At 34.6% G+C, this 10,643-nt stretch overlaps 2 long non-coding RNA genes across 2 annotated transcripts; both read left to right on the plus strand.

Annotated features, from left to right (window-relative positions):
* Positions 1 to 6,312: 6,312 nt before the first annotated feature.
* LOC110008250 (uncharacterized) lies at positions 6,313 to 7,120 on the plus strand. Its single transcript, XR_002282985.2, has 2 exons — positions 6,313 to 6,380; positions 6,778 to 7,120. It is a non-coding gene; the product is annotated as an uncharacterized LOC110008250 (long non-coding RNA).
* Positions 7,121 to 8,179: 1,059 nt separating this feature from the next.
* Positions 8,180 to 8,968, plus strand: LOC148779304 (uncharacterized). Its single transcript, XR_016048387.1, has 2 exons — positions 8,180 to 8,473; positions 8,735 to 8,968. It is a non-coding gene; the product is annotated as an uncharacterized LOC148779304 (long non-coding RNA).
* The last annotated feature ends 1,675 nt before the right edge of the window (positions 8,969 to 10,643 follow it).

Consider the following 10,643-nt stretch of genomic DNA (forward strand, 5'->3'; position numbering starts at 1 on the left):
ATTAAATCAAAATTAATGGCGTAGCACTACAATTTTATTCACTTCTTTTTGGATTAAAACAAATTGAATGGCGCGACACTTATCATGGACTTTGGTTGACCTGTTAAATTTAAATATCGACAAGAGCAAATTTTAGGAAATTTTTTTTCCTTTTTTTGGTTGTTAATGAATATATTAGACAAGTTATTGAAGGAAAATGCGCATTTGAAAATAAAATCTGACACGTCCATTGCATGCCTGTCATACCCCTTTTTAGAAGGAGACAAAAATATATGTTCAATTAATTACCGAGCTTTCTCCAAAATTATTTTTCACTCGACTTTTTAAAAAATCCCCTCCCCCCGAAAACTGTTTCTGAAAAAACCTCAATATTATTTTTTTCGCACTGTACTTGTCAAAAAATCAATAAAATTATGACCAAAGTATCCTTTTCCCCTCCTTATACCCACATTTCCCTAGTGTTGATCCGACACTATGAAATCAATGGGCCAGACTGGTCCGACACTTTTTTTGTGTCAGTATTGTGCCGAAATAGACTCATTTTTTGGTTTGGAAATAAAAAAGAATGAAGTAAATAGGGGTCTAATGGGGGCATTTTGGTCTAAAACAATAACTTGTTATCTTGGGGAGTAGTAGAAAAGGAGAGGTAAAATTACAGATACTCTCCAAATTGAGATTTTTAGACAATTTCCCCCAACCAATGTTTTTATCACAATTTTTACCCCAAAAGAAATTTTTATAGCAAATACCCCAAAGTAAAAAAACTATAGTTCTTTGGACCAAAATGCCCTCCCCTTGGTCATTGAATATCATCGATCCGGCACTTGTAAATGTGGCCAAGCAACATGGGCCATACGGTCCGGCATATTTGTCGTACGGTCCGACAATGTTTCTTGCAAGGCCTATAGTCCGGCAATTCCTAAAGCGGTTCAACAGTATATTTTTTCGATCTGACACTATGATGCATTGGTTTCGCATAAGTTGCATGCGGTCCGGTAGTTAATGTGATACGGATTCCGGTTCAACAGTAATATGTGTCGGATCGTCTTTCATGATTGAGCTTTGACGAGGATGTGACTCATTTATGTATATACAAGGGTATATTCATCTTCCAAACTTTGACTTTCTTTTTTATTTAGGGAAATCTTTGCTATAAAAGTTAGTTTTACGGTAAAAATTGTGATCAGAAAAATTATTCGGGGGGAGGTTATAAAGAAAGTTGAGTCAAATGGATTTATGTAATTCCCTCCTTCCCTTCCTAATCTTAGCAAGGGGATTGGGATTATTAATTTTCCCTATTTTTTATAATTTCCTAATCTTTTCTTCATCCATATTCTACTTTATATAAATTGCAAATCTCTTACTTTTTATAACTTGCTATTCTTTTACTTTACTAACATGGAAAAAAAACTTCTTATGTTTGGTAACTTGCTAATGTTTTTGGGTTAACCTGCTAATTTTAGCAGGCTGTTTGTTAACTTACTAATCTTAGAAGGGGATCTAATATATATCAAACCTTTTGGTTTGAGCCATGTAAAACCTCAATTTCTCTCTTAATCTTGTAAGAAACCCTAGAAAACCATGTCTCCTTTTCGGTTTCCTCTCAACCTTTCGTTGATTGTTGGTCTTCTCGCTTTTTCTCCAGGTACTTTGTGCACGTTGTTTCCCTTATTTCTTTTATCATGATTAATATATGTATCTCTATTTTGATGTATCCAACTTAAACTACTCAAAAGCTCATATATAACAGTAGGATTTGGATTAGTGTGTTGCTTTTCAATTTGTTAGATATGAAATTCATTGAGACATATATGGCTTAATATTCAACATAGTTTTCCTTCAGGAAACAAAATATTTATTTTGCTCATATACAAACCAAACAAAAATTGTCCTTATTTTTTTTCCCTTAAAATTGCTCAAGTAATTTCAGCATATTGTAGGAGAATACAAAGGACGACCTGAAAAATCAACTTTCTTTTTGTATGTGAAATTCATCAAAATACACCAAATTTATCACCTGTCTAACATTTTAGTACTACACCTTTTGATTTAATTTTGAAATTCTCATTAAATTACACCACCACACTAGTTGCAATAGTTTAAAATGAGTATAATGTCAAATAGTGGATAAATGAGTTGTGTTTTTTTTGATAAATGTCCTTAAAGAAAAAAAAGGGAAAAAGATGACAGTATTGAGTTATTCTTCAAACTTGTTCTCCTTTTGGGGTTCTGTCAGCGAATAGAGAAAGAGAACAAGTGATATGATTTTTTACTATTATCTTTTAATTTAATTTTAAAATTCTCATTAAAATACACCACCACACCAGTTGAAGCAGAGAAAAAGTGAAAAGAGAGTAAAAGCGATATGTTTTGGGCCTTTTGGTTTGACAGAGGTGAAGTTGGGCTGGTCAAGAGCCATTGATGGAGAGAGAAGCGCTGTTAAAGTTCTTGGTGAAGAGATGAAGCTGTCTCTATGTCTTCCTAATGTAGGTGGCTGCTTTTGGTGGTGCAACATTACTAACGATTGCTTCCTGGATAAATCAAATTGTATACAGAATTGCCATAAGTAGTAATGGTAAATATCTAAAATTAATAAGTTTTTTAAATGGTTTTTTGTTTTTTTATTTTATTTTATGGCATCATGCATAAATGTGTATGTATATATTCTCTATGGCATCATAGATTAATGTGTATGGAATATGGCTATATTCCCTCTCTGATTATTGTGAGCTGTTTATCATATTTCCCTTTTTTAAATTGTGGGGTGTTTTTTCTCTCTTGCTCTCATATCTTCTCTGTTTTATTTTAATGGGCTGGATTTCTAAATTTGGACCTGAACCATACACGGCTTGTGTATGGATGGCATGACGTGCCCATAGTAATTTATGCCATTTATGGAATCTTTTCGATGCTGCATATATCATGCTCCTGTGGGAGCACGCTGTATATCCCCTCCCTCTTGTAAATACATGACCGTTGCTACTGTATTTCTTTAATTTTACCATCACCTTCTAATTATACTCAAACAAAAATTTCAATCCCCACTAAATTATTAAAAAAAAAAATGAATGTTTTTTTTCGGATTATGAGTTCATAAATTCTTAGATGTGATTATCTAAAAATTAGACAATCTTTATTCGGAATAAGGACGGTATTTTTGAAACACTTCCGAATTTAATTTTGTGTTTTTTTTTAAGTTGGTTACTAGATTGAGGAGGTTAATTTGCAAAATTTTAATACGTCGTAGTGCTCCTAAATAGGGTTTTACTTAAAAGAACAAATCTTTAAAATACTCAGCAGGAGTGGAAAATCTTTTGACCTTTTTCTAATGGATAAGATTTGTATAAGTCCACCGTTTGAGAAAGAGAGGGGGTGGTCTCGTCAAGGGACCTTATACTATACAAATAAGGCACACGTCTAAATTTTACTAAAATTTGTAGCTAAGGTGTCGGAAATCTTATGATGACTTGAGAATCCATGTTCAACCCTAACAATGAAATTTAAAATCTAAAAAATAGTGTAATGGAACAAATCTATAAACACTTGAAAATCTTAAAGACTTGAAATTCTTTTTTATCTTAATATCCATATATTTTGAGATCTTTCCAACTTCTATAAACTCATTTTTCTTAGATTTTTGTGGTACGCTTTACTTCTATAATAATATAAGGTTGCAATCTTATATAAACCATTTTTATTTCCATTATGCTAGAACATGAATTATTGAACCACGTTCCATTCTTTTTACGCCTCTCATGTCACCCCTTACATATCCATCCTCCAAAATGTGCCCATATCACCCCTTAGATATCCATCCTCCAAAATGTGCCCATGTGGATCTATGTGCCCAAGCCTAGTCCAGCCTAGCCACAGATCACTCTCTCTCGTGTAATGGCCGGACTATGGGCTTTCTTTCTCTCTCTCTATTTCTAACCAATATAGAGTAAAAAAAATTTATTTTAAAAAATAGGAATGTATACAATGAGATCCTTTACTTTAAGTACATAGAGGTCGCAACTACTTACAGCTATCCGATATGCAATTTGATAGTTTGGGTATCACAAGATTCGAAAAAATTTCTTTTAAACTTGATCACAAAATTTGAAAAAAATTATTTTGAACTTTGAGCTTGATCAGTAAAATAAATGCAGGTGCCCAATTTCACATCTAATGATCAAGATTAATTGTGGTAACCTTATACTAAAATGTAAATGATCTCATTAGATACTTTTTCTTAAAAAATAGGTTATAGTGCATGTGTATGCTCCATGCTTAGGAGGGACCCGCCACGGGTTACGGCCCTTTATATTCCCAAAAGGTATCCTCCCCCAAAAGGGTCTTGTTTCCATTAATAAATAAAAATAGGTGGACAAAGCAAATAGGTCCAATCTCTGGGGACACCCACTTTGAGGACGCAAGGGGATTTGATGCTTCTACAGGAGCATATTGTTTGTTTACTCCACCAGGTAAACTACCATCTAATCGCCGAGTCCAAACTCGGTCCGGGTCTCGTGAAAGAAACGTGACCAAAGTAATTTAGAAAACACATTTCTCCTAAAAAAAAGTCTCTTATTTCCATTTTTGTTTGAAATTTAATAATGCCTTGGGTCTTTTAGTTGCCTATAAAAAGTTTATAACTAAGATAAAACCAAGGGATGCATTCAACATTGAATCCAAACTAGATTAAAAGAAAATTAAGTGTTCGTTCTTGAAGGCCCCCATTATAAAAAGCCCAAATCAAATCTCAATTTGTTTTTTTTCAACCGAACTCAAACTAGTCATATTTCATATTTTAAGATTCTAAACGACCAATCAAAATCCTAGTAAATATCCTACTAATATATCAAGTACCAATGCTGAATTCAACAAGAGCATATCAACTATGCATCATAATTCTTATAGCAGAAGTTCACAATCTCACATAATAAAAAGATAAAGAACATTTCCAAAATTGCATGATCTCATTCTCCTGCCGCAAGAAGTTTTAGGCTCTTTTGTTGGAATAAACGATGTTTTTAGAGCATAACATTAAAAAAAAAAAAGAGTCTCGTTAGTGTTCAGTTGCTGAAGTGATTAGTTGGTGAAGTGCTTATTTACAACCAATGTTAAAAAAATCGACTCAGCCAAGGTACTTAGACTTTGGCCGAAGCAAGTTACCTGGCCGAGTCCGAGTAACTCGGGTGGTCCAACACACTTTTATTTATTTATGAAAATGAACATAAAAATTGAGATAAAAAATTTAACCAAACCTCTTTTGATTTTGAAACAATTTTTATTCTAAGAAAGATGTATTTACTTACAGCTTGCTGGATGAAGAGAAGGGCTTTTACATCTCTCTTTTTATTTTCCATGAATTCATTTTGCTTTGCCTGCGACCACGAATCAAATGCTACTGCATCTTCTGCTACTGCATAACCTTCTTCAACAATATCCCATAGATGTTGGGAGATAAAGATAGTCTTCATTTGGAGACTCCATGAATCCTAATCTTCTCCATCTAGGATGGGTATTAGATTTTGGGTATAATTCATAGCCGAGGTTGATGCTATAGGTAAAAGGGTCTTTTAGCAAGCACAAATCTGACTTTGATACCAAATGTCGAAAATTTATGGAAGCGTTGATGTAATAATTTGATCAGAAAATAGTAAAGAAATATAATAGGGGTGAAGAAGAGAGACTCAAAGATATTTCACTATTTCATTGATACAATACAAATGATTTTGATAACAAACAAATATAATGATCATTAAGGACCATAACCTTCTTTTGACTTTCTTTTACATATTTCCTCGAGAGACCCTTTTTTGGATGAATTTTCGGATTATTGTCGCCCCTTTTTATAGGTGTCTGGTACCGCCATACTACTTGATTCTTGATGGTCTTCCACCATCTATATTTCTTCACCACAAAGTAAACCATATGCATGGTAATATTTGTGCGTGCCTTTTTTTTATTGGTGGAGTGATGTGGAATAGTGATGGACGGTGGGATAGTTGTAGAGAGAGAGAATGAGAGGCGGTGATGGGTTGTGTAGAGAAGAGAGGCGGTGACAAATTATTATTATTATTATTTTTAACTTTCGTTAAAAAAAAAAAAACAAGCTTGCTTTTTAATTTTGAAGAGGTGTTTAGGGCGGACTCATCACAGTCGTACAATATCTAAAATTGTAATGGTTCATTTCTATGCTTGTAGAAGGAGAAACGCGCAAGGCTTTGTTCATGACAATTTTATTGAACATCTTGTTTGTGCCTCCTTTATTTCCGTGGTGAGTATTAATGAAATTCCTATCACTATAAATATCAATACAAACTCCCTCAAGCTCCACACAAAACCGCAGGCCCTCTTTTATGCTCTAACAAGCCTTAAGAAAACATGGCTCAGTTTCGCTTTCCTCTCTCTGTTCTATTCATTGTTTGTCTTGTTAGTCTTTTTTTGGGTATTTTTTTTTGTTTTGTAAATATGACAGGTTTATACACCATTTAAATAACGAGAGAGTGATTTCACGTATGTTAAGATAAAGTTTCTTGGCTTCTAAAGTGTGACATAAGAGCATCATGTCCTTGAACCGGCCAAAAGACCATAGATTCGTGTGTCCGTGTTACAGAGTAATAGTAATGTCATTAAATATCATTATGAATTGTACTAGAGCAAGAGGAAAAAAAAAGAGAAAGAAATGCCCCTAGTTCTCAATGGGTCCTAAGTGAAAAATGAGTCTTAGTTTTTTTTCTCTTTTGGGGGAGAAAGTTTATTATAACATTCTCGTTTTTGTCTTGGCAGAGGTGAAGGTGGGTTGGTCACGAGGCCTGGAAGAGATGAACAATGGTGTTGAAGTAAAGACGGTGCAGGGCCCAGAAGCGATGAATAATGGTGCTGAAGAAAACGTGGTGCTGAGCTCTAGGGAAGGTTGCTATCCGGCTTCGAATTACCCCTGTTGGTGGTGTTCCATTAATGGAAATTGTTATACATCTGAAAAATACTGCAAGATCTATTGCCATAAATAAGTACAAGTGCACTTGTCTTGGCTTTGGTGCATGGATATTTAAAAATAAAGCCATGTGGGCCTCTCTTTTATCTCCTAACAATAATGCTGATAATAATAAAATGACTCCTGCTTCTTGTTCTTCTCCATATTTCAGTTGCTCTCTCTCTATCAAAGAAAATGATAATAAGACTTATATGCAATAGAATGGGTATTTTACCTCGAGAGGAATATGGGTATAGGGGAAGACTCCAAACTTTGTTGTAAGATGTAATTTTGGTGACGAAATTTTTTAGGATAGTCCAGTAATTTATATTTATCTATATAAAAAAATTTTAAACGTTAAAATACTTCAAATCAAGTAGATTTATAAACGTATGAAAATCTTGAAATTGTACTGTCTAGATAATATATTGTAAAATGTACTGTTTTCGAGACTTAAAACTATTTTTTTCCGCCATATACATATATCGCCATGTCAAGATGATTAATTAGATGGTTTTCCAACATCACAAAATATTTTTCGATGTATTTTGAGGTGCTATTTAGAGCGTCAACCTTATATAAATTTTTCTTTAAAAAATTTGAAAACTTCCACCTTGGAAGTAGATAAAAGGATTGTGTTTCCATAGGGTCTTGGCTTTATGAAAACAAAGTAAAACCTCCCAACATATCCTCGTCTAGAAAGTAATTTGGGTATAAGAAATCTCCGTGATGGCTCTGAAATCAATTTCAATTACTGACTATGAAATTTGAAGCTAAAAAATTAGTAAAGATTCTACTATTTTTGAATATTTAAACATTGTAAAATTCATGTGCAAATGACTGTCTCATTATTTGAAAAACTGATATTTCTGCACTTGATTGTAGTATTTCCTATGAAATGATTATTTGCGAATTAGCTATTCCATAAATTGTGATAATTCCGTAATTAATTTTTGGATTCTCATAAGGGTTCTTCTATTGATACTAGACGGTTGTCATGTTAGATTTAAGAATGTCCTTTAGAACTGCTACCTTTAATAATTATTGCAAAAATATTTGACTAGTTACTTATTGATATTTTAATGAAAGTGATTGTTTAACTTGTTTCAAGCGAATTTCTATTAATGATTTCAATGATACTTTGCATATATGATGTTGATTCTTTCTGAGGTTAAAAGAAATTAAGAGATAATTTAAGTATATTTGGACCCATCCAGGACGTTGGTGGGGTATTTGGACTCATCCGGTACGCTGGTGAGGTATGATTGGACTTGCAGGTATTATTTTGGTTCCATCCAGGACACTGGTGGGATATTTGGACTCATCTAGGACGCCGGTGAGATATGATCGGACTCGCAGGGATTGTTTGGACCTATCTGGTTATGTCGGTAGGGATTGTTTGGACTCATCCGGTATGCCGGTGAGGTATGATTGGACCTGTTGGGATTATTTGGACTCATCCAGAACGCTGGTGGGGTATATAGGTGACCTACTCGGGACACCAATATGGTATTTTGTGAAATCTTTTGAATGATGCATTTCTTTTAAAATGTTGATATACATTTCCATCATTTGGATTATGTTTAATGGTGCATTTCTGAAAGTACAATTGTTATTTTATAAATGTTTTTGCTCGAAGTTCCTCTTCAGGTTTTTTTTAATATACATTCTTTAAAAAACATTTATATCTTCCAACTATGATTATTTTTAGGACCATAATGATCACTTATTGAGTAGTCAAGCTCATCAAACTATTATGAATCATTTCAGAGTATTGATAGTCTTATCATACAGCAGGAGTAGCTTGGGAGAAATAATAATCAAGATCAAATATTTTTGTAACTTTTGGTTCTATCATAATTGTAAAATCTTCATGTTGACATAAGTTGAAAATGTACTTTGTACAGTTGGAAAACTTTTGTATGGACTTTCCTGTTAATATTTGTTATGAGTAGACTTTGTACAAACTCTTAGAAATGGAAAAATATCTAGCCTTCATGTTAATACCAATTGTGAGCCAACTTTGTACAGATTAAAATTACATTATTTGATGCAATACAAATATACAAGTAGGAATTTTAAATTTGTTCTATATATAGACAGTATAGAAATGGCCTGTCGCACCTCAAGAGTGTTAGTGAACATGGGGTGTACCAATTTTAGTATCAGAGTAATAGATTTAGGATTCCTAGGAAACCTGAGAGAGAATACTCTAAGTGTACTTATTGTTTATACAAACAACTACGATGTCAAGACCTCGTGTGGCTGGAGTTAGCATGGAAGGAATTCATAGAGCTTTGGAAACTATGGTTCCCCTTATGCAGCATCAAATGGAGAATAACAATTCACCGAGGCAGCCAGTTGCAGGAAATGGTGGGTGTAGTATAGAATAATTGAAGAAATTAATCCACATTCCTTTAAGGGTGCTGTTGATCCACTAGAAGCTAAGGGATGGATTATTCAATTGGAAAAAATATTTGAAGTGATAGAATGTCCAGATGATAAGAAAGTCACCTTAGCAGTCTTTATGTTGGAAGGTGAAGCTGAGCATTGGTGGCAGATGGCAAAGGAGTACTAGCCCTAAAAAATAAACCCTTGACTTGGGAAGCATTTCGAGAGACATTTAATGAGAAGTACTTCCTAGATTTTATTTGAGATAAAAAATAAATGGAATTTCTGGAATTAGTTCAAGGAAATAAGATGGTAGCACAATATGAGGCCAAGTTTACTGAATTGGCCAGGTTTGCCCCACATATGGTCAATAATGAAATAAGAAAGGTGAAAAAATTTGAAAGGGACCTCAGACCAGCCATTAAAACCAGATTATCAGTCTTAAAATTAAGAACTTATGCTAAAATAGTGGATCCAACTCAAATTGTTGAGAAGGATTGGGATGATTATCAAAAAAAGAGAAATCAAAAAGGTCAGGCTAGACCCAATAATCGACAACAATTTGAAAGGGCAAACAAAAGACCAAGGCCGGAACCATTTCAAGTCCCACCAAAGCCTTGTTAGAGATGTGGAAAGAAACATGGGCTGATACCATGTTACTGGGGAACTGGAGCTTGTTTCTAATGTGGGAAGCCGGAACACGAGATGAAAAATTGTCGCACCTCAACTGTATACGTCCTAGCCGCATGATGTTAAAAGGCTCAGCACCATGGTCCAATCTATATACCTTAAACTGTAGCGGAGTGCTAGTTGTACGACCTTAAACTTTATGGTCCTGGCTGCATGACTTTATACTGCACAACCCTGGTCTAAGCTATACGACCTTAAAACCATAGTGCACGTCTTGCCCGCACGACGATAAACTGCTTTGTACAAGTCCTGGAGGCATGACCTTAAACACGCTCTCACATACGTGCATACGCCTTTTACGTGCATCCTCAAGCACGTCTTCCCTAACCGACCCGTCTGTGTGCTTTCACCTTCTTCATTACCATCCCCAGTAAGCCCATTTACTTCATCGCCTTTCATTATTCCCCAATGAGTCGCACTGGTGCTCACAAAACAGCAAACCATCCCTCCATCCATACTCGTCGTAAGCTACTGGGTCGCTACGTTTCACTTTCCATTCATACACTATCCATCTTTCACAAGTAGCTCTGTGCCATCTTCGCCAAGTGAGTCAAACCACCACCACACTCACTTTGTGGTCTCCACAAGACTGCCATTC

The sequence above is a fragment of the Amborella trichopoda genome, chromosome 13 (genome assembly GCF_054954075.1).
Source record: "Amborella trichopoda isolate Santa Cruz 75 chromosome 13, AtrichopodaSantaCruz75HAP2 v2.0, whole genome shotgun sequence".
NCBI classification, from domain to species: Eukaryota; Viridiplantae; Streptophyta; class Magnoliopsida; order Amborellales; family Amborellaceae; genus Amborella; species Amborella trichopoda.